Source organism: Oncorhynchus kisutch, linkage group LG12, assembly GCF_002021735.2.
Source record: "Oncorhynchus kisutch isolate 150728-3 linkage group LG12, Okis_V2, whole genome shotgun sequence".
NCBI classification, from domain to species: domain Eukaryota; kingdom Metazoa; phylum Chordata; class Actinopteri; order Salmoniformes; family Salmonidae; genus Oncorhynchus; species Oncorhynchus kisutch.
The window spans coordinates 8,491,324-8,516,831 of NC_034185.2; the positions used below are offsets into that span (position 1 = coordinate 8,491,324).

General features: G+C 44.4%; 1 protein-coding gene across 1 annotated transcript in view; it reads right to left on the bottom strand.

Moving 5' to 3' along the window:
- The window catches only part of sipa1l1 (signal-induced proliferation-associated 1 like 1), a 225,962-nt gene that overhangs the window by 130,259 nt on the left and 70,195 nt on the right, over positions 1-25,508 (bottom strand). Inside the window, exon 2 of the mRNA XM_031837956.1 lies at positions 18,893-18,931. The gene's annotated coding sequence lies outside the window, so the exon portion shown is untranslated. The remainder of the gene's footprint in view (positions 1-18,892; positions 18,932-25,508) is intronic.

The window sequence follows — 25,508 nt, forward strand, 5'->3', positions numbered from 1 at the left end:
GCATAACAACAGAGAACCACTCTGCCTCTCCTCTCCTCCACACCAACCAGCAGGCATAACAACAGAGAACCACTCTGCATCTCCTCCACACCAACCAGCAGGCATAACAACAGAGAACCACTCTGCCTCTCCTCTCCTCCACACCAACCAGCAGGCATAACAACAGAGAACCACTCTGCCTCTCCTCTCCTCCACACCAACCAGCAGGCATAACAACAGAGAACCACTCTGCCTCTACTCTCCTCTCCTCCACACCAACCAGCAGGCATAACAACAGAGAACCACTCTGCATCTCCTCCACACCAACCAGCAGGCATAACAACAGAGAATCACTCTGCCTCTCCTCACTAACACACCAACAGGAAGTGGGGAAAAAAGTACCCAAATCACATACTTGAGTTAAAGTAAAGATACCTTAATAGAAAATGACTCAAGTAAAAGTCACTCAGTAAAATACTACTTGAGTAAAAGTATAAAAAGTATTTGGTTTAAAAATGTACTTAAGTATCTAAAGTAAAAGTTAAAATCATTTCACATTCCTTATATTAGGCAAACCGGACGGTACCATTTTCTTGTTCTTTTTTTTACATTTCCGGACAGCCAGGGGCACCCTCCAACACTCAGACATCATTTACAAACAGCCAGGGGCACCCTCCAACACTCAGACATCATTTACAAACAGCCAGGGGCACCCTCCAACACTCAGACATCATTTACAAACAGCCAGGGGCACCCTCCAACACTCAGACATCATTTACAAACAGCCAGGGGCACACTCCAACACTCAGACATCATTTACAAACAGCCAGGGGCACACTCCAACACTCAGACATCATTTACAAACAGCCAGGGGCACCCTCCAACACTCAGACATCATTTACAAACAGCCAGGGGCACACTCCAACACTCAGACATCATTTACAAACAGCCAGGGGCACACTCCAACACTCAGACATCATTTACAACCAGCCAGGGGCACACTCCAACACTCAGACATCATTTACAAACAGCCAGGGGCACACTCAGACATCATTTACAAACAGCCAGGGGCACACTCAGACATCATTTACAAACAGCCAGGGGCACACTCCAACACTCAGACATCATTTACAAACAGCCAGGGGCACACTCCAACACTCAGACATCATTTACAAACAAAGCATTTGTGTTTAGTGAGTCCTCCAGATCAGAGGCAGTAGGGATGACCAGGGATGTTCTCTGTTTAGTAAGTCCTCCAGATCAGAGGCAGTAGGGCCGACCAGGGATATGCTCTTGATAAGTGGGTGAATTGGACCATTTCCCTCTTCTGCTAAGCATTAGAAATGTAAGGAGTAAATTTGGGTGTCAGGGAAAATCTATGGAGTAAAAAGTACATTATTTTCTTCAGGAATGTAGTGAAGTAAAAGTTGTCAAAAACATAAAAAGTACAGATACCCCCCCCCAAAAAAACTACTTAAGTAGTACTTGAAAGTATTTTCACACCACTAATCTAAGCCAATCACAGACGAACAAGCGATTCGGTGGCATTCTCTCTGAGCCTCTTTACTGTGTTGCAACCATGCTTGATGCTAGGTACAAGGACCACTACTTCTTTAACAGGCATTAGGTACAAGGACCACTACGTCGACGCAGACAAGAAACAGGGTTTACGTGAAACCGAGGAAGAAGCCACGGACAGACAGAGCCGAAACTTCACTGCTTGACATGTACGATGAAATCCTGGTTGAGAATGAAACGACTGAACGATGAAACAGCACAGCAAGTAAGTGAAAGAAATAGGTTTTGATGATGTTTTACTGGTAATGGGGACATGCGTAAACGCCAACAAAATAACTTTTTCGGTCAGTGTGTGTGTGCACATGAGTGTTTAACCTATTTAACTGTACTAGAATGCTTAAAAGGGTCGCTAAAATTTTAAATAACGGTGATCGGTATCGTTTTATTTTTTTTTGCAAGGAGAATATTGGATACCGGTATCGGCCAAAAATGTCGTATAGGTGAATCACTAACTACAGCACATCAACACATCTACTACTGCAGTACAACTCATTACAATGCACATGACATAAACTGAAGGCACAAAACATTAAGAACACCTTCCTAATATTGGAGTTGTACCTCACACTTTTAACCCTCAATTCGTCAGGGCATGGGACTCTACAACGTGTCTAAAGCGTTCCACAGTGATGCTGGCCCATGTTGACTCTACAAGGTGTCAAAAGCGTTCCACAGTGATGCTGGCCCATGTTGACTCTACAAGGTGTTGAAAGCGTTCCACAGTGATGCTGGCCCACGTTGACTCTACAAGGTGTCAAAAGCGTTCCACAGTGATGCTGGCCCACGTTGACTCTACAACGTCTTGAAAGCGTTCCACAGTGATGCTGGCCCATGTTGACTCCAAAGCTTCCCACATTCTCGATACACACGGGAAAACTGTTGAACGTGAAAAACCCAGCCGTGTTGCAGCTCGACACACTCAAACCGGTGCGCCTGGCACGAACTACAATACCATACCCCGTTCAAAGGCACTTCAATCTATTGTCTTGCCCATTCACCCTCTCAAATGGCACACATACAATAGCTCAATTGTCTCAAGACTTAAAAAAAAAAAAAATATCCTTCTTTCACCTGTTTCCTCTCCTTCATCTACACTAATTGAAGTGGATTTAATAAGTGACATTAATAACATATCATAGCTTTAACCTGGATTCACCTGGTCAGTCTGTCATGGAAAGAGCATAATGTCCTCCATGTTGTGTTGCTACCATGTTGTTGTTATGTTGTGATGCTACCATGTTGTTATGTTGTGATGCTACCATGTTGTTGTTATGTTGCTACCATGTTGTTGTTATATTGCTACCATGTTGTTGTTATGTTGTGATGCTACCATGTTGTTGTTATGTTGCTACCATGTTGTTATGTTGTGTTGCTACCATGTTGTTGTTATGTTGCTACCATGTTGTTATGTTGTGTTGCTACCATGTTGTTGTTATGTTGCTACCATGTTGTTATGTTGTGTTGCTACCATGTTGTTGTTATGTTGCTACCATGTTGTGTTGCTACCATGTTGTTGTTATGTTGCTACCATGTTGTTGTTATGTTTCTACCATGTTGTTGTTATGTTGCTACCATGTTGTTGTTGTGTTGCTAACATGTTGTTGTTGTGTGTTGCTAACATGTGTTGTGTTGCTAACATGTGTTGTATTGCTACCATGTTGTTGTTATGTTTCTACCATGTTGTTATGTTGTGTTGCTACCATGTTGTTGTTATGATGCTACCATGTTGTGTTGCTACCATGTTGTTGTTATGTTGTGTTGCTACCATGTTGTTGTTATGTTGCTACCATGTTGTTATGTTGTGTTGCTACCATGTTGTTGTTATGATGCTACCATGGTGTGTTGCTACCATGTTGTTGTTATGTTGTGTTGCTACCATGTTGTTGTTAATGTTGCTACCATGTTGTTGTTATGTTGCTACCATGTTGTTGTTATGTTGCTACCATGTTGTTGTTATGTTGCTACCATGTTGTTATGTTGTGTTGCTAACATGTTGTTGTTATGTGTTGCTATCATGTGTTGTGTTGCTACCATGTTGTTGTTATGTTGTGTTGCTACCATGTTGTTATGTTGCTACCATGTTGTTATGTTGTGTTGCTACCATGTTGTTGTTATGATGCTACCATGTTGTTATGTTGTGTTGCTACCATGTTGTTGTTATGTTGCTACCATGTTGTTGTTATGTTGCTACCATGTTGTTGTTATGTTGCCACCATGTTGTTGTTATGTTGCCACCATGTTGTTGTTATGTTGCTGCCATGTTGTTGTTATGTTGTGTTGCTAACATGTTGTTATTATGTTGTGTTGCTACCATGTTGTTATTATGTTGCTACCATGTTGTTGTTCTGTTGCTACCATGTTGTTGTTATGTTGCTACCATGTTGTTATGTTGCTACCATGTTGTTGTTATGTTGTGTTGCTACCATGTTATGTTGTGTTGCTACCATGTTATGTTGTGTTGCTAACATGCTGTGTTGCTACCATGTTGTTGTTATGTTGCTACCATGTTGTTATGTTGCTACCATGTTGTTGTTATGTTGCTACCATGTTGTTGTTATGTTGTGTTGCTACCATGTTATGTTGTGTTGCTAACATGCTGTGTTGCTACCATGTTATGTTGTGTTGCTAACATGCTGTGTTGCTACCATGTTATGTTGTGTTGCTAACATGCTGTGTTGCTACCATGTTATGTTGTGTTGCTAACATGCTGTGTTGCTACCATGTTATGTTGTGTTGCTAACATGCTGTGTTGCTACCATGTTATGTTGTGTTGCTAACATGCTGTGTTGCTACCATGTTATGTTGTGTTGCTAACATGCTGTGTTGCTACCATGTTATGTTGTGTTGCTAACATGCTGTGTTGCTACCATGTTATGTTGTGTTGCTAACATGCTGTGTTGCTACCATGTTATGTTGTGTTGCTAACATGCTGTGTTGCTACCATGTTATGTTGTGTTGCTAACATGCTGTGTTGCTACCATGTTATGTTGTGTTGCTAACATGCTGTGTTGCTACCATGTTATGTTGTGTTGCTAACATGCTGTGTTGCTACCATGTTATGTTGTGTTGCTAACATGCTGTGTTGCTACCATGTTGTTGTTATGTTGCTACCATGTTGTTATGTTGCTACCATGTTGTTATGTTGCTACCATGTTGTTGTTATGTTGTGTTGCTACCATGTTATGTTGTGTTGCTAACATGCTGTGTTGCTACCATGCTGTGTTGTCGTCTTAGGTCCCTCTTTATGTAGTTTGCGTTTTGTCCTATATTTATATTATAATTTTTTTAATCCCAGGCCCCGCCCCCACCCCCGGAGGAGGCCTTTTGGTAGGCCGTCATTGTAAATAAGAATGTGTTCTTAACTGACTCGCCTAGTTAAATAAATGTTAAATAAAAATAAATGTTTTGTACAGTGTATTCACCTCAAATCTTAAGCATTACCCTTTAATCACTATTTAGAGAAGGAGGGAGAGCGAGAAACAGAGAGAGGGTATAGGAACTATTGCCTGGATCTCCAAAATGGCGTCTATGTGGCTCTGTTTGGCCGTAGTGTGTGATCTACCCTGTATCCGTGCAGCACTGACGGTGCAACTGTGGTGCCACGGAAGTGAAGAGGAGAGGAGTGGGACGGAGAGACTTGAGGAGCAGATTCCTCTCATACCACGTCTGTCTGCGTGTGAATGCATGTCTGCGTCACCAAGTGGCACCCTATATAGTACACTACTTTTGACCAGAGCCCTATGGCACCCTATTCCCTACATAGTACACTACTTTTGACCAGAGCCCTATGGCACCCTATTCCCTACATAGTACACTACTTTTGACCAGAGCCCTATGGCACCCTATTCCCTACATAGTACACTACTTTTGACCAGAGCCCATAAGGTAGTAGTGCACTATGAAGGGAATAGCTTCCCATTTGGGACTCCTCCTCAGACATCTTTTTGATGATAAAGCGATGACAGAAGGTGGTAGCTGACTCCAGGGTCTCAAAACGTGTCAACAGACAAACATTCTCACGGTAAAGGGTTGTGCTCATCGCTCTCTCTCAATTCAATTCAATTCAATGGGCTTTATTAGCATGGGGAAACATATGTTAACATTGCCAAAGCAAGTGCAGTAGATAATATACAAAAGTGAAATAAACAATAAAAATGAATAGTAAATATCACACTCACAGAAGTTCCAAAAGAAAAGACATTACAAATGTCATATTATATATATATACAGTGTTGTAACAATGTACAAATGCTTATAGTACAGAAGGGAAAATAAATAAGCATAAATATGTGTTGTATTTACAATGGTGTTTGTTCTTCACTGGTTGCCCTTTTCTTGTGGCAACAGGTCACACATCTTGCTGCTCTGATGGCACACTGTGGTATTTCACCCAATAGATATGGGAGTTTATCAAAATTGGGTTTGTTTTCATATTCTTTGTGGGTCTGTGTAATCTGAGGGAAATATGTGCCTCTAATATGGTCATACATTGGGCAGGAGGTTAGGAAGTGCAGCTCAGTTTCCACCTCATTTTGTGGGCAGTGAGCACATAGCCTGTCTTCTCTTGAGAGCCATGTCTGCCTATCGAGGACCCTCTCAACAGCAAGGCTATGCTCACTGAATCTGTACATAGTCAAGTATTTCCTTAAGTTTGGGTCAGTCACAGGGGAGGGGGGTCTCTCTCTCTCCCTCTCTCTCTCACCCTGGTGATGGTTGGTCTGTGCCTTAGTCTTTCTGCAGGAATGAGAAGTGTATTTGTCATGTTGGCTTTAGCCTGTAGTATAGAGCAGTGATTGTCCTGTCTGGGAGAAATAATTTTCCTTCCTACACCTTTCCTCTCTGTTCTGTCCTGCTGTGTGGAGAGGAAAGGTCGTGTGGTCAGCAATTGACTGTAGGAGCCAGCTGTGCTCTGAGCGGAGGTTGAACTTATGCCAGCCTATGTACAAAATGGCCAATCGACCCAGTTCTATACAAGGCTAAAGTTGTGTATGGTCGCCTCTATTCAGTAGTTAGGCGAGTCTGTATGGTAGGATCTGCTATGTTGAAGCCAGCTGCTCCTTATCTCAATCCTGACCAGGGCCATAGAAATGCAAACTCTGTCAGATGATGTAACCTAGCTTTTCAACATCCACCATATTTGCACCAAATGTTCCAACTTCCAAGACAACGAAATTCTGTTCAAAATATAGATTAGAATATTTTTGTTCTGGAATGTTTGGAGCCAATATGGAATGAAAGTTTACTAACTCTGTATGAATTATAGAAGAGCTCTGGCTTTGAGGTCGACCAACCACTAAAGTCTGGCCAATAGCCAGGGGCGTGGTCAGAGTGGGCTAACACTGTCAGAGCTGTCAACACCGGACAGGAAACACACACACCTCTGGTTCCCTTCCTGTATCCTCTTCCAGGTTAAGGAAGTTTGAAAAGGGCCAGGTTGTTCAGAACAGACAGAGGGCCAACCTCAGTGGGGTGGGTTTTCAAACACAACAGAAATGGTATTTGTAAAGGCTGATATGCACAATAAAGAGATGCAAAGTCCTTGGTCACTTTTCAAGACCATCTTATGGTAGATCATTTACTAGAATAAGGTCAAGCTGAGGTCTACTGCTTTCAGTTAATATATTTAGGTTACTGTCCAAGGCCTCCAGGCGTGGCAGCCCAAGGCCTCCAGGCGTGGCAGCCCAAGGCCTCCAGGCGTGGCATCCCAAGGCCTCCAGGCGTGGCAGCCCAAGGCCTCCAGGCGTGGCAGCCCAAGGCCTCCAGGTGTGGCAGCCCAAGGCCTCCAGGTGTGGCAGCCCAAGGCCTCCAGCCGTGGCAGCCCAAGGCCTCCAGCCGTGGCAGCCCAAGGCCTCCAGCCGTGGCAGCCCAAGGCCTCCAGCCGTGGCAGCCCAAGGCCTCCAGAGCAGATGGAAATTAGTAGGGGTGTCGGGTGCTGGGTGAAAACTAATGTGTCCACAGAGAGATTGGTACAGATTGTGAGTGAAGAGAAAGTGTGAGAGAGAGTGAGAGAGAGAGAGCGAGAGAGCGAGAGAGAGACAGAGTGGTAGAGAGGGAGAGTGGCAGAGAGGGAGGGGGTGCACAGAGTAATGACTCTTCACTCCATGTGAAAGTGTGTGGGAGTGGAAGGAGCGCAGATAGGGAGGTAGAGCGAGCGAGAGAGAGATATACAGGAAGATGGAGAGGTTTGCAATAGAGAAAAATACACAGAGATATTGAGAGAGAGAGAGAGAGAGAGAGAGAGAGAGAGAGAGAGTCAGTCAGCATAGCTAGGGGTCAGTCAACAGTGACCTCTCGTCTCATCTGGGAGGAATGAGAAAGGACACCGACATTTAGAGTCCTCAGGCACATTCTCACTACACAACAACTAGAATACACTCAGTACACTGTATCAAGACTACAGAAACCCATAATACACTCCTCCTGTAACACTGTATCAAGACTACAGAAACCCATAATACACTCCTCCTGTAACACTGTATCAAGACTACAGAAACCCATAATACACTCCTCCTGTAACACTGTATCAAGACTACAGAAACCCATAATACACTCCTCCTGTAACACTGTATCAAGACTACAGAAACCCATAATACACTCCTCCTGTAACACTGTATCAAGACTACAGAAACCCATAATACACTCCTCCTGTAACACTGTATCAAGACTACAGAAACCCATAATACACTCCTCCTGTAACACTGTATCAAGACTACAGAAACCCATAATACACTCCTCCTGTAACACTGTATCAAGACTACAGAAACCCATAATACACTCCTCCTGTAACACTGTATCAAGACTACAGAAACCCATAATACACTCCTCCTGTAACACTGTATCAAGACTACAGAAACCCATAATACACTCCTCCTGTAACACTGTATCAAGACTACAGAAACCCATAATACACTCCTCCTGTAACACTGTATCAAGACTACAGAAACCCATAATACACTCCTCCTGTAACACTGTATCAAGACTACAGAAACCCATAATACACTCCTCCTGTAACACTGTATCAAGACTACAGAAACCCATAATACACTCCTCCTGTAACACTGTATCAAGACTACAGAAACCCATAATACACTCCTCCTGTAACACTGTATCAAGACTACAGAAACCCATAATACACTCCTCCTGTAACACTGTATCAAGACTACAGAAAACCATAATACACTCCTCCTGTAACACTGTATCAAGACTACAGAAAACCATAATACACTCCTCCTGTAACACTGTATCAAGACTACAGAAAACCATTATACACTCCTCCTGTAACACTGTATCAAGACTACAGAAACCCATAATACACTCCTCCTGTAACACTGTATCAAGACTACAGAAACCCATAATACACTCCTCCTGTAACACTGTATCAAGACTACAGAAAACCATAATACACTCCTCCTGTAACACTGTATCAAGGCCAGAATAAACAGGGAAGCTCTTCACTGCAGACCAGACTGGAGAACTACAAGCTTTCCTAGAACTACAATACAGTCGTAACAACGGATCACGTCTGAAATAGGGTACATTACACTGCTGTAACCATCAGCCATGTGGACAAATACCTGGACCACTGCTGTAACCATCAGCCATGTGGACAAATACCTGGACCACTGCTGTAACCATCAGCCATGTGGACAAATACCTGGACCACTGCTGTAACCATCAGCCATGTGGACAAATACCTGGACCACTGCTGTAACCATCAGCCATGTGGACAAATACCTGGACCACTGCTGTAACCATCAGCCATGTGGACAAATACCTGGACCACTGCTGTAACCATCAGCCATGTGGACAAATACCTGAACCACTGCTGTAACCATCAGCCATGTGGACAAATACCTGGACCACTGCTGTAACCATCAGCCATGTGGACAAATACCTGGACCACTGCTGTAACCATCAGCCATGTGGACAAATACCTGGACCACTGCTGTACCATCAGCCATGTGGACAAATACCTGGACCACTGCTGTAACCATCAGCCATGTGGACAAATACCTGGACCACTGCTGTAACCATCAGCCATGTGGACAAATACCTGGACCACTGCTGTAACCATCAGCCATGTGGACAAATACCTGGACCACTGCTGTAACCATCAGCCATGTGGACAAATACCTGGACCATATGCCACCATGACAGTCTTTATCTGAAGAGGTTAAAAAGGTGAAGATGACCTGGGAAACGCTACACTAGATGGGTGAGTTTCTGGCTCAGGCACGTGATGTTGGCCAATGGGGGGGCTTCAGACCGTGTTTAAAAAAGTTGTCCCAAACAAAGTGTCAGAGAGAACAATCGGTTACTGTGTCTGGGACAGAATGGACAGAAAGTAGGGCTCTTCAGCAAACCTGTGACACTATAGGATGGCTAGAAGGATCACTGACTGGCATCCCACTGACTGAATGGCATCCCACTCACTCACTGACTGGCATCCCACTCACTCACTGACTGGCATCCCACTCACTCACTGGCTGGCATCCCACTCACTCACTGGCTGGCATCCCACTCACTCACTGGCTGGCATCCCACTCACTCACTGGCTGGCATCCCACTCACTCACTGGCTGGCATCCCACTCACTCACTGGCTGGCATCCCACTCACTCACTGACTGGCATCCCACTCACTCACTGACTGGCATCCCACTCACTCACTGACTGGCATCCCACTCACTCAATGACTGGCATCCCACTCACTCAATGACTGGCATCCCACTCACTCAATGACTGGCATCCCACTCACTCAATGACTGGCATCCCACTCACTCAATGACTGGCATCCCACTCACTCAATGACTGGCATCCCACCCACTGACTGGCATCCCACCCACTGACTGGCATCCCTTTGACTGGCATCCCACACGAGTCTATACAATTCAAAATCAACCTTTATTAGTCACATGGGCCAGTCAGTCACAACAGTGCAGTTCAAGAAGAGTTAAGAAAATATTTACCAAATCAACTAAAGAAATGTAAAAAAAATAATAATAAAAAGTAACATAACAATAACGAGGCTATATACAGGGGGTACCGGTACAGAGTCAATGTGGAGACTATATACAGGGGGTACCGGTACAGAGTCAATGTGGAGGCTATATACAGGGGGTACCGGTACAGAGTCAATGTGGAGGCTATATACAGGGGGTACCGGTACAGAGTCAATGTGGAGGCTATATACAGGGGGTACCGGTACAGAGTCAATGTGGAGGCTATATACAGGGGGTACCGGTACAGAGTCAATGTGGAGGCTATATACAGGGGGTACCGGTACAGAGTCAATGTGGAGGCTATATACAGGGGGTACCGGTACAGAGTCAATGTGGAGGCTATATACAGGGGGTACCGGTACAGAGTCAATGTGGAGGCTATATACAGGGGGTACCGGTACAGAGTCAATGTGGAGGCTATATACAGGGAGAACCGGTACAGAGTCAATGTGGAGGCTATATACAGGGTGTACCGGTACAGAGTCAATGTGGAGGCTATATACAGGGGGTACCGGTACAGAGTCAATGTGGAGGCTATATACAGGGAGTACCGGTACAGAGTCAATGTGGAGGCTATATACAGGGTGTACCGGTACAGAGTCAATGTGGAGACTATATACAGGGGGTACCGGTACAGAGTCAATGTGGAGACTATATATAGGGGGTACCGGTACAGAGTCAATGTGGAGGCTATATACAGGGGGTACCGGTACAGAGTCAATGTGGAGGCTATATACAGGGGGTACTGGTACAGAGTCAATGTGGAGGCTATATACAGGGGGTACCGGTACAGAGTCAATGTGGAGGCTATATACAGGGGGTACCGGTACAGAGTCAATGTGGAGGCTATATACAGGGGGTACCGGTACAGAGTCAATGTGGAGGCTATATACAGGGGGTACCGGTACAGAGTCAATGTGGAGGCTATATACAGGGGGGTACCGGTACAGAGTCAATGTGGAGGCTATATACAGGGGGTACCGGTACAGAGTCAATGTGGAGGCTATATACAGGGGGTACCGGTACAGAGTCAATGTGGAGGCTATATACAGGGGGTACCGGTACAGAGTCAATGTGGAGGCTATATACAGGGGGGGTACCGGTACAGAGTCAATGTGGAGGCTATATACAGGGGGTACCGGTACAGAGTCAATGTGGAGGCTATATACAGGGGGTACCGGTACAGAGTCAATGTGGAGGCTATATACAGGGGGTACCGGTACAGAGTCAATGTGGAGGCTATATACAGGGAGTACCGGTACAGAGTCAATGTGGAGGCTATATACAGGGGGTACCGGTACAGAGTCAATGTGGAGGCTATATACAGGGAGTACCGGTACAGAGTCAATGTGGAGGCTATATACAGGGGGTACCGGTACAGAGTCAATGTGGAGGCTATATACAGGGAGTACCGGTACAGAGTCAATGTGGAGGCTATATACAGGGGGTACCGGTACAGAGTCAATGTGGAGGCTATATACAGGGGGTACCGGTACAGAGTCAATGTGGAGGCTATATACAGGGGTACCGGTACAGAGTCAATGTGGAGGCTATATACAGGGTGTACCGGATCAGAGTCAATGTGGAGGCTATATACAGGGTGTACCGGATCAGAGTCAATGTGCAGGCTATATACAGGGTGTACCGGATCAGAGTCAATGTGGAGGCTATATACAGGGTGTTACGGTACAGAGTCAATGTGGAGGCTATATACAGGGGGTACCGGTACAGAGTCAATGTGGAGGCTGTATACAGGGGGTACCGGTACAGAGTCAATGTGGAGGCTATATACAGGGGGTACCGGTACAGAGTCAATGTGGAGGCTATATACAGGGGGTACCGGTACAGAGTCAATGTGGAGGCTGTATACAGGGGGTACCGGTACAGAGTCAATGTGGAGGCTATATACAGGGTATTACGGTACAGAGTCAATGTGGAGGCTATATACAGGAGTACCGGTACAGAGTCAATGAGGAGGCTATATACAGGGAGTACCGGTACAGAGTCCATGTGGAGCCTATATACAGGGGGTACCGGTACCGAGTCAATGTGGAGGCTATATACAGGGAGTACCGGTACAGAGTCCATGTGGAGCCTATATACAGGGGGTACCGGTACCGAGTCAATGTGGAGGCTATATACAGGGAGTACCGGTACAGAGTCAATGTGGAGGCTATATACAGGGGGTACCAGTACAGAGTCAATGTGGATGCTATATACAGGGAGTACCGGTACAGAGTCCATGTGGAGCCTATATACAGGGGGTACCGGTACCGAGTCAATGTGGAGGCTATATACAGGGAGTACCGGTACAGAGTCAATGTGGAGGCTATATACAGGGGGTACCGGTACAGAGTCAATGTGGAGGCTATATACAGGGGGTACCGGTACAGAGTCAATGTGGAGGCTATATACAGGGGGTACCGGTACAGAGTCCATGTGGAGGCTATATACAGGGGGTACCGGTACCGAGTCAATGTGGAGGCTATATACAGGGGGTACCGGTACAGAGTCAATGTGGAGGCTATATACAGGGGGTACCGGTACAGAGTCAATGTGGAGGCTATATACAGGGGGTACCGGTACAGAGTCAATGTGGAGGCTATATACAGGGGTACCGGTACAGAGTCAATGTGGAGGCTATATACAGGGAGTACCGGTACAGAGTCAATGTGGAGGCTATATACAGGGGGTACCGGTACAGAGTCAATGTGGAGGCTATATACAGGGGGTACCGGTACCGAGTCAATGTGGAGGCTATATACAGGGGGTACCGGTAACAGAGTCAATGTGGAGGCTATATACAGGGGGTACCGGTACAGAGTCAATGTGGAGGCTATATACAGGGGGTACCGGTACAGAGTCAATGTGGAGGCCTATATACAGGGGGTACCGGTACAGAGTCAATGTGGAGGCTATATACACGGGGGTACCGGTACCGAGTCAATGTGGAGGCTATATACAGGGGGTACCGGTACAGAGTCAATGTGGAGGCTATATACAGGGGGGTACCGGTACAGAGTCAATGTGGAGGCTATATACAGGGGGTACTGGTACAGAGTCAATGTGGAGGCTATATACAGGGGGTACCGGTACAGAGTCAATGTGGAGGCTATATACAGGGGGTACCGGTACAGAGTCAATGTGGAGGCTATATACAGGGGGTACCGGTACAGAGTCAATGTGGAAGCTATATACAGGAGGTACCGGTACAGAGTCAATGTGGAGGCTATATACAGGGGGTACCGGTACAGAGTCAATGTGGAGGCTATATACAGGGGGTACCGGTACAGAGTCAATGTGGAGGCTATATACAGGGGGTACCGGTACAGAGTTAGCTAGGGGTACCGGTACAGAGTCAATGTGGAGGCTATATACAGGAGGTACCGGTACAGAGTCAATGTGGAGGCTATATACAGGGTATTACGGTACAGAGTCAATGTGGAGGCTATATACAGGGGGTACCGGTACAGAGTCAATGTGGAGGCTATATACAGGGTATTACGGTACAGAGTCAATGTGGAGGCTATATACAGGGGGTACCGGTACAGAGTCAATGTGGAGGCTATATACAGGGTATTACGGTACAGAGTCAATGTGGAGGCTAGATACAGGGGGTACCGGTACAGAGTCAATGTGGAGGCTAGATACAGGGGGTACTGGTACAGAGTCAATGTGGAGGCTATATACAGGGGGTACCGGTACAGAGTCAATGTGGAGGCTATATACAGGAGGTACCGGTACAGAGTCAATGTGGAGGCTATATACAGGGGGTACCAGTACAGAGTCAATGTGGAGGATATATACAGGGGGTACCAGTACAGAGTCAATGTGGAGGTTATATACAGGGTGTTACGGTACAGAGTCAATGTGGAGGCTATATACAGGGGGTACCGGTACAGAGTCAATGTGGAGGCTATATACAGGAGGTACTGGTACAGAGTCAATGTGGAGGCTATATACAGGGGGTACCAGTACAGAGTCAATGTGGAGGATATATACAGGGGGTACCAGTACAGAGTCAATGTGGAGGTTATATACAGGGTGTTACGGTACAGAGTCAATGTGGAGGCTATATACAGGGGGTACCGGTACAGAGTCAATGTGGAGGCTATATACAGGTGGTACCGGTACAGAGTCCATGTGGAGCCTATATACAGGGGGTACCGGTACAGAGTCCATGTGGAGGCTATATACAGGGGGTACCGGTACAGAGTCAATGTGGAGGCTATATACAGGGGGTACCGGTACAGAGTCAATGTGGAGGCTATATACAGGGGGTACCGGTACAGAGTCAATGTGGAGGCTATATACAGGGGGTACCGGTACAGAGCCAATGTGGAGGCTATATACAGGGGGTACCGGTACAGAGTCAATGTGGAGGCTATATACAGGGGGTACCAGTACAGAGTCAATGTGGAGGCTATATACAGGGGGTACCGGTACAGAGTCAATGTGGAGGCTATATACAGGGGGTACCAGTACAGAGCCAATGTGGAGGCTATATACAGGGTGTACCGGTACAGAGTCAATGTGGAGGCTATATACAGGGGGTACCGGTACAGAGTCAATGTGGAGGCTATATACAGGGGGTACCAGTACAGAGTCAATGTGGAGGCTATATACAGGGGGTACCGGTACAGAGTCAATGTGGAGGCTATATACAGGGGGTACCGGTACAGAGTCAATGTGGAGGCTATATACAGGGGGTACCGGTACAGAGTCAATGTGGAGGCTATATACAGGGGGTACCGGTACAGAGAAAAAAAAAAAAAAAAACTAAATTTCAGTATCGAAACATGAGAATCGCCAATACATATCGTTTCCTCGCCCAAGTATCGTGATAACATTGAGGTCCCTGGCAATTCCCAGCCCTGTTTCACCTGCTCTCTCCCTCTCCACTTTACAGTACAACTGTTTGTGTGAATGTGGGAGGGTGAGTAGGAGGAGAAAGACAGCAGATTTCCCAGAACGCACTGCCAGCGACGAGGAGAGGAAAAGGGGAGAATGAAAGCGTTTTCTAGAACACTCTGTGCTATTCTACCCTGAGAGAAAATGAGGGTCGCCTACTGACTACTTTCCTCCCGTTACAAAATGGTTTTTATTGAAAGAAAAGAAGAAGAAAAAAAGGCCCATGAGTCTGAAGGTAATGAGCTCTGCTGAAGTGGTTGAGGGAGGGAGAAAGAGGACATCTGACTGACACTCCTTTTAAAGGAGACAGAAAATTATCTCAATAGCTGTATTATATTTTGTACAATTATTAGTGGATTTGATGGAATCCACAGACACATTTGACCCGTATCTAAGCCCCGCCACAGAATTTTTTGGCAATCAATCGCAGGGCTCCAATGGACAGCAACTGTCGTAGAGTCCGACACCCTCCTATCACGTTCAAAATCACATAAAAGCCAGTGAGGGATAAAAACTAAAGTTGTTTTACCCCTTAAATTCTGTCAGTTTTAAGCATGAGATGCGTCTCAATCCGCCTATCTACCGCTTCCACAAACCAATCAAATTTGATCTGTCACATGCGCCCGAATACAACAGGTGCTCCAATGGACAGCAACTGTCGTCGAGTTCACCTTACAGTGAAATGCTGACTTACAAGCCCTCAAACAACAATGCAGCTAACAAAATACACACAAAAATAAATAAAAAGACAAAAGACAAAATAAATAATTAAAAGGGGGCAGCAGTAAAACAACAGTGGGGCTGTATACAGGGGGTCCCGGCTCAGAGGCAATGTGTCATGTGCGGGGGCACCAGTGTTGAGGTAATTGAGGTAATTATGTACATGCAGGTAGGGTTATTGAAGTGGCTATGCATAGATAATAACAGAGTAGCAGCAGTGTAGGGGGGGGGGGTGCAAATACTCTGGGTAGCCATTTAATTAGCTGTTCAGAAGTCTTATGACTTGGGGGTAAAAGCTGTTTAGGAGCCTCTCAGACCTAGACTTGGGGCTCCGGTACCGCTTGCCGTGCGGTAGCAGAGAGAACAGGGTTTGTTGGAGTCTATGACAATTTTTTGGGCCTTCCTCTGACACCACCTGGTATAGAGGTCCTGGATGGCAGGAAGCTTGGCCCCAGTGAAGTACTTGGCCGTACGCACTACCCTCTGTAGTACCTTGCGGTCGGAGGCCGAGCAATTGCCATACCAGGCAGTGATGCAACCAGTCAGGATGCTCTCGATGGTGCAGCCGTAGAACCCTTTGAGGATCTGAGGACCCATAGCAAATCTTTTCAGTCTCCTGAGACGGAATAGGTTTTGTCGTGCCCTCCTAACGAATATCTTGATGTGCATGGACCATGTTAGTTTGTTGGTGATGTAGAAGCCAAAAGAACTTGAAGCTCTCAACCTCCTCCACTACAGCCTCATCCATGAGAACCATGGCTTCTGGTTGGGGTATGTACGTACAGTCACTGTGGGGACGACGTCCTTGATGCACTTCTGGATGAAGCCAGTGATTGATGTGGTGTACTCCTCAATGCCATCGGAAAAATCCCGGAACATGTTCCAGTCTGTGATAGCACAACAGTCCTGTAGTTTAGCATCTGCTTCATCTGACCACTTTTTTATAAACCGAGTCACTGGTTCATCCTGCTTTAATTTGGCTTGTAAGCAGGAATCAGGAGGATAGAATTATGGTCAGATTTGCCAAATGGAGGGCGAGGGAGAGCTTTGTATGCGTATCTGTGTGTGGAGTAAAGGTAGTCTAGGATTGTTTCCCCTCTGGTTGCACGTTTAACATGTTGATAGTTATTCGGTAAAACTGATTTAAGTTTCCCTGCATTAAAGTCCCCGGCCACTAGGAGCGCCGCCTCTAGATGAGCGTTTTCCTGTTTGCTTATGGTGGTATACAGCTCATTGAGTGCAGTCTTAGTGCCAGCATCAGTCTGTGGTGGTATGTAGACAGCTACGAAAAATACAGATGAAAACTCTCTAGGTAGATTGTGTGGTCACAGCTTATCATGAGATACTCTACCTCAGATGAGCAAAACCTTGAGACTTCCTTAGCTATCGTGCTATCTGTTGTTTACATAAATGCATAGGCCCCCCCACCCCGTGTGTTACCAGAGGCTGCTGTTCTGTCTTGCCGATAGAGTGTATAACCCGCCAGTTGTGTTCTTAATGTCGTCTTTCAGCCACGACTCTGTGAAACATAAGATACTACCGTTGTTAATGTCTCGTTGGTAGGATATACGTGCTTTCAGTTGGTCCCATTTATTTTCCCGCAATTTGAACGTTAGCTAGCAGAACGGAAGGCTGCTAGTCGCCTGATCCTCGCAAGGCACCCGGATCTTTTGCCTCGAAATCTCAGATTCCATCTCCAGTGAATCACGGAGATCGGTGCCTGGTTGGGTATCTGCAATATATCCCTCGCATCCGACTCATTGAAGAACTCCTCGTCCAATTCATTTTTTTTTGAATGGCTAAATAATTTAACAGATCACCAGGGGTACTTGCTACTTTGGAGCTTTTTGGAGCTTTTTTCAAATCCCAAATTATACTGTTGTTACATTGTTTTCTAGCTCAGCTGGTTAGCTAGTTCTCAGTCTCACTGACCACCAAACACTGCTAACGCTAACTAGCTAGTCACTTAATATAACTTGTTTTCTCACAAGGTTAGCTAGCTAAGTTAGCAATGTTATGAATACAACTGCCATCTGCTGTCGACCTCAGGATACTAGTTGAGAGCACTAGGTTAGCTCCAAAAGTGGTTATAGGTTACATGCTGACAGTGAATTCAGAGACATTCAGTGGCTTGCTACACTACAACCATAATTTGACCAGGTTCCCGAGATGGTAATTGTAATGACAGTCCACCACAACATACTCAATAGTTTCCTGATTAGCAAGGGGTAGTCTGTATTAAATTGCATTGTGTATTAGAAACACAGTTTGAGATCATCGTGAGGGGATTTCTCAAACGGTTGGTATGGGGAAATTAGCTTCACGGGTTAATGTTGTCTGAGGTTACCAGGGGGGGTAGGGGTTGGCAAAGGGTCAAGTTTCTCATTTAAAAAAACTAAATTTACTTCACATAACATCCCACTGGTCTAAGATAAGAATAGAAGCTCTTTTGAACTACACCGCTAGAAAAGAACAGCAGTATCCTTGACAACCAACCCAGTGCTAAAAGTCAAAAGTGAATTTTAAAAACACTGCAGAGAGCACAGTTTATTAATAACAGTCAAGAGAAAGAAAAGTACACTTAAGGCAACGTTAAGGCAACGTTAAAGGCAACGTTAAGGCAACGTAAAGGCAACGTAAAGGCAACGTAAAGGCAACGTAAAGGCAACGTAAAGGCAACGTTAAGGCAACGTTTGTCTACTTACAGGCTCCTGTCCTGTCTTGTGTGTCAGTCTCAGGATAATCTGAAAGGGGAAACAAAAGGAGGAACATTTTTGGACCAAAACACGAACTATTAGAATATAATCATGGGAACGTCACAGCACCCCTTTGAGAGTAAACTTGGCAGGGCAGGGCAGAACTAAAAGCGATTCATGAAATAACACATCCCAAAATAATAGAGGCTGACCGATATGGGATTCTTGGGTCTGATAGCGATTTTAGGGAGGCAAGTCACCGATATATGTGCCAATATGTGGTATTTTAGAGGTTAAATGATAAACAGACCGTTTCATTCACAAATTGTGCTCCAAAGGATTAACAGATACTATACTCTAAATTATGATTCCTAAATATTAAAATGAACTTTGTTTGATAACCACCAAAAAGCAACTATATCCACTATAAATACTAAATACTTGTTCTTAGGTACGTCCTTTAAGTAAATGTAAATCTGAAACTGCACTTTTCACAACTACACACTGAAATCAGTGGTGTAAAGTAAATAAGTAAAAAATACTTTAAAGTACTACTTAAGTAGTTTTTTTTTGGGGGGGGGGATCTGTATTTCAGTATTTATATTTTTGACAACTTCGACTTCACTACATTCCTAAAGAAAATAAATGTACTTTCTACTCCATACATTTGACGGAATGAATGCGACTGTTTTTAGTATTTGCTGTTATAACATATTACAGTTTTTTTTAAATAAAAAATATATAATAAACATTACAATAGACTCTCTGGTACCATTACAATTAATTGAGTGTGGTTTACATTGTTCCAAACGTTCAGAACAATTATATTGTAACCTAACAGCACCTGTTTGACATACATAATATACACACAGCATTTGCTCGTTACCTTCTTTTTCTTGATCCAGTATTTGACTTCCCATTTACCTCCTGAGCAACCAGTAAACATTCCCCCATTTTGAGTTTATTATAGCCAGCTAACTTTAACCAAGTGACAAGGACAGGGCTGCGTGGACTTTGGAACCAGTCCAGTGTTTAAACATGTGGGACAGCCAGCTAGCTAGCTAGGCTAACTGCTTTGCTGGCTCGATAAAGCCCAACTACATTACTATTACTGGTTAACCAGCCAGCTAACGTTAACCAGCCAGCTAACGTTAACCAGCCAGCTAACGTTAACTAGCCAGCTAACGTTAACTAGCCAGCAAATGTTAACCAAGTGACAAGGACAGGGCTACGTGGACTTTGGAACCAGTCCAGTGTTTAAACATGTGGGACAGCCGGCTAGCTAGCTAGGCTAACTGCTTTGCTGGCTCGATAAAGCCCAACTACATTACCATTTCTGGTTAACCAGCCAGCTAACGTTAACCAGCCAGCTAACGTTAACCAGTTAGCTAACATTAACCAGCCAGCTAACGTTAACCAGTTAGCTAACGTTAACCAGCCAGCTAACGTTAACCAGCCAGCTAACGTTAACCTGTTAGCTAACATTAACCCGTTAGCTAACATTAACCAAGTGATGAGGACAGGGCTGCTTGCTTAGTGTACTTTTGATTATTTACTTATTCAAATACGCTGTCGCTGACGAGCTACTCACTGTCAAACCCCCATGCCCACTCTGACGTCGCGACGTCGGGATGAATGACGTTCAATATACAGCTCAGAGAGCGCCTTCTTCAGGTGACCGCAAATGACCGCACTTATTTGTTCATTCTATGTATATAATATCGGTGGATTATTATTTCTGAGAAAGGCTAATATCGTCCCGATAATATTGGTCAAACGACTCGTTGACAACTTGGGGGGGGGTCGAGGTGAACGTTGCTAACATAACAAAATATGGTCGATCTGGCAAGAAGTTGTGCAGCCACATGGATAATATTAAAACACCCCCGGTGTCTCCCCTGTGCACCAGGCCTATGTGATGAGTCTTTCAACTCCCCCGGACTCCCCACACGGTTTTCAGGAGAATCCATTTGCCTCTGGAAACAGATATTGTTTTGTGTGAGATGGAGAATAGGATCACACACACACACACACACACACACACACACCTTCATAGCCTCTAACAACTAGAGATCCAGACAGCAGGGGATGTTGGGATGGTGATTGTTTTAAGACCGGAGAGAGGTCTTAAAATAAAGACAGGCCGCAATGGCCTGCACAAGCCTCCTCACCGTGTGTGTGTCCACTCTTACTCCCTAAAAACACCTTCAAAATGGTGGTCTGTGAGAGCTTGACCAATAGAAACACAGGGGAAGCAGGTTCCAAATTACATTCAATCATCCTGTCAAATTTCTCACCTCATTTCACAGTATGCTTGGTTTGACTGTGGACAGTCCCGTAGGACATTCAGAGCTGTGCTTTCTAACGGCCTTGAGGATTTTAATGCTCATTTCAACGTCACTACAATAGCAGTTAATGTACTTTTTCTGAGAGTAAAACATAAACAAAAACATTCAAGAACATTTGAGACATTTAGTAGTTTGAGACATTAAATCGTTTGAGACTTTAATACCAGGTTAGCCAAGCTGGTGGTCCAAAAGAACGATGGATTGGTAAGTAGGCCAAACTGGTTGATAATTAGTACTGACACAGAGTTAACGCTGTGATAGTACTCTCAGCCAGGGGGTCACCATAACAACACTTTGATGAGGATATTAGTGTTATAGTAGTCCAGTAACCATGGTGATTTAATCGTTTAGAATGAGAGCTTTGAGGACGATGATTAAGGAAAATGCTGATTCTGATACACCTTTAGGCTTACATAGACATAAACCTAACGTAGGTCTATGTCTCTGTTAGGTCTATGTCTCTGTTAGGTTTATGTCTCTGTTAGGTTTATGTCTCTGTTAGGTCTATGTCTAACAGAGACATAGACCTAACAGAGACATAGACCTAACATAGCCCTAACATAGACATAGACCTGACATAGACATAGCCCTGACATAGACCTGACATAGACCTAACATAGCCCTAACATAGACATAGACCTGACATAGACCTAGACATAGACCTAACATAAACATAGACCTAACATAGACATAGACCTGACATAGACCTGACATAGACCTAGACCGAACATAGACATAGACCTGACATAGACATAGACCTGACATAGACATAACAGACCTAACATAGATCTAGACATAGGTCTATGTCTAGGTCTATGTCTAGATCTATGTTAGGTCTGTTATGTCTATGTCAGGTCTATGTCTATGTCAGGTCTATGTCTATGTTCGGTCTAGGTCTATGTCAGGTCTATGTCAGGTCTATGTCTATGTTAGGTCTATGTTTATGTTAGGTCTATGTCTAGGTCTATGTTAGGTCTAGGTCTATGTCTATGTTCGGTCTATGTCTATGTTCGGGTCTAGGTCTATGTTAGGTCTATGTCTCTGTTAGGTCTATGTCTCTGTTAGGTCTATGTCTATGTCTATGTCAGGTCTATGTTTGTCAGGTCTATGTCTATGTTTATGTCAGGTCTATGTCTCTGTTAGGGCTATGTTAGGTCTATGTCAGGTCTATGTCTCTGTTAGGTCTATGTCTATGTCAGGTCTATGTCAGGTCTATGTCAGGTCTAGGTCTATGTCAGGTCTATGTCTATGTCAGGTTTATGTTAGGTCTCTGTTTATGTTAGGTCTATGTTTATGTTAGGTCTGTCTATGTTAGGTCTATGTCTATGTCAGGTCTATGTCAGGTCTATGTCAGGTCTATGTCAGGCCCATGGCTATGTCAGGTCTATGTCAGGTCCATGTCTATGTTAGGTCTAGGTCTATGTTTGTTAGGTCTATGTCTATGTTAGGTCTATGTCTAGGTCTATGTTAGGTCTAACATAGACATAGACCTAACAAACATAGACCTAGACCTAACATAGACATGGACCTGACATAGACCTGACATAGCCATGGGCCTGACATAGACCTGACATAGACCTGACATAGACCTGACATAGACATAGACCTAACATAGACAGACCTAACATAAACATAGACCTAACATAAACAGAGACCTAACATAAACCTGACATAGACATAGACCTGACATAGACCTAGACCTGACATAGACCTGACATAGACCTGACATAGACATAGACCTAACAGAGACATAGACCTGACATAGACCTAACATAGCCCTAACAGAGACATAGACCTGACATAAACATAGACATAGACCTGACAAACATAGACCTGACATAGACATAGACATAGACCTAACAGAGACATAGACCTAACAGAGACATAGACCTAACATAGACCTAGACCCGAACATAGACATAGACCGAACATAGACATAGACCTAGACCTAACATAGACCTAGACATAGACCTAACATAAACATAGACCTAACATAGACATAGACCTGACATAGACCTGACATAGACCTAGACCGAACATAGACATAGACCTGACATAGACATAGACCTGACATAGACCTAACAGACCTAACATAGATCTAGACATAGACCTAACATAGACCTAGACATAGACCTAACATAGACATAGACCTAACAAACATAGACCTAGACCTAACATAGACATGGACCTGACATAGACCTGACATAGCCATGGGCCTGACATAGACCTGACATAGACCTGACATAGACCTGACATAGACATAGACCTAACATAGACAGACCTAACATAAACATAGACCTAACATAAACAGAGACCTAACATAAACCTGACATAGACATAGACCTGACATAGACCTAGACCTGACATAGACCTGACATAGACCTGACATAGACATAGACCTAACAGAGACATAGACCTGACATAGCCCTAACAGAGACATAGACCTGACATAAACATAGACATAGACCTGACAAACATAGACCTGACATAGACATAGACATAGACCTAACAGAGACATAGACCTAACAGAGACATAGACCTAACATAGACCTAGACCCGAACATAGACATAGACCTAGACCTAACATAGACCTAGACCGAACATAAACATAGACCTGACATAGACCTGACATAGACATAGACCTAACATAGACATAGACCAAACAGAGACATAGACCTAACATAGACATAGACCTGACATAGACCAAACAGAGACATAGACCAAACAGAGACATAAACCTAAGAGACATAGACCTAACAGAGACATAGACCTGACATAGACCTAGACCTAACATAGACCTGACATAGACCTGACATAAACATAGACATAGACCTAACATAAACATAGACATAGACCTAACAGAGACATAGACCTAACAGAGACATAGACCTAACAGAGACATAGACCTAACAGAGACATAAACCTAACAGAGACATAAACCTAACAGAGACATAAACCTAACAGAGACATAGACCTGACATAGACATAGACCTAACATAGACCTAACATAGACATAGACCTGACATAAACCTGACATAAACATAGACATAGACCTAACAGAGACATAGACCTAACAGAGACATAAACCTAACATAGACATAGACATAGACCTGACATAGACCTAACAGAAACATAGACCAGACATAGACCTAACATAGACATAGACCTGACATAGACCTAGACCTGACATAGACCTAGACCTGACATAGACCTGACATAGACATAGACCTGACATAGACCTGACATAGACCTGACATAGACCTAGACATAGACCTGACATAGACCAAACAGAGACATAGACCAAACAGAGACATAAACCTAAGAGACATAGACCTAACAGAGACATAGACCTGACATAGACCTAACAGAGACATAGACCTAGACCTAAGAGACCTAGACCTAACATAGACATAGACCTGACATAGACCTGACATAGACCTAACAGAGACATAGACCTGACATAGACCTAGACCTGACATAGACCTAGACCTGACATAGACATAGACCTGACATAGACCTGACATAGACCTGACATAGACCTGACAAAGACCTGACATAGACCTGTCATAGACCTGACATAGACATAGACCTGACATAGACCTGACATAGACCTGACATAGACCTGACATAGACCTATACCTGACATAGACCTGACATATACCTGACATAGACCTGACATAGACATATACCTGACATAGACCTGACATAGACCTGACATAGACATATACCTGACATAGACCTGACATAGAATTGACATAGACCTGACATAGACAGACTAATGAAAATGAAAAATCTAAACTATTTCAAAGGACATTGAAAGGATGCAAAAATAGAAGTTTCTCCTCGTGTGAGTTAACCAAGTCTGGTTCTCCTTGGGCTGCAGCCTAAGCGTATTCAGGCTACCTAAAGTCTATCAGCAAATTGATAGCACGACACACAAGGCAAAAACTTTCGCGATGCATACAAAGCCCTCCCCCGCCCTCCTTACAGAAAAATTAGACCAAGACAAAATCTTGCGCGTTCTGTCTTATTGGCAGAAACTCAAACAGGATGTACCAGTGACGAGAACCATTCAACTCTGGTCTGACCAATCGGAAGCCACGCTTCAAATTTGTTTTGATCACGCGGACTGGAATATGTTCCAGTCAGCCTCAGAACAACACGCTGACTCGCATTGAAGATGTTGTACCTACTGTGACTATTTAAACCTACCCCAAACAGAAACCGTGGACGGATGGCGGCACTCAGGCTAAACTGAAAGCGCGATCAACCGCATT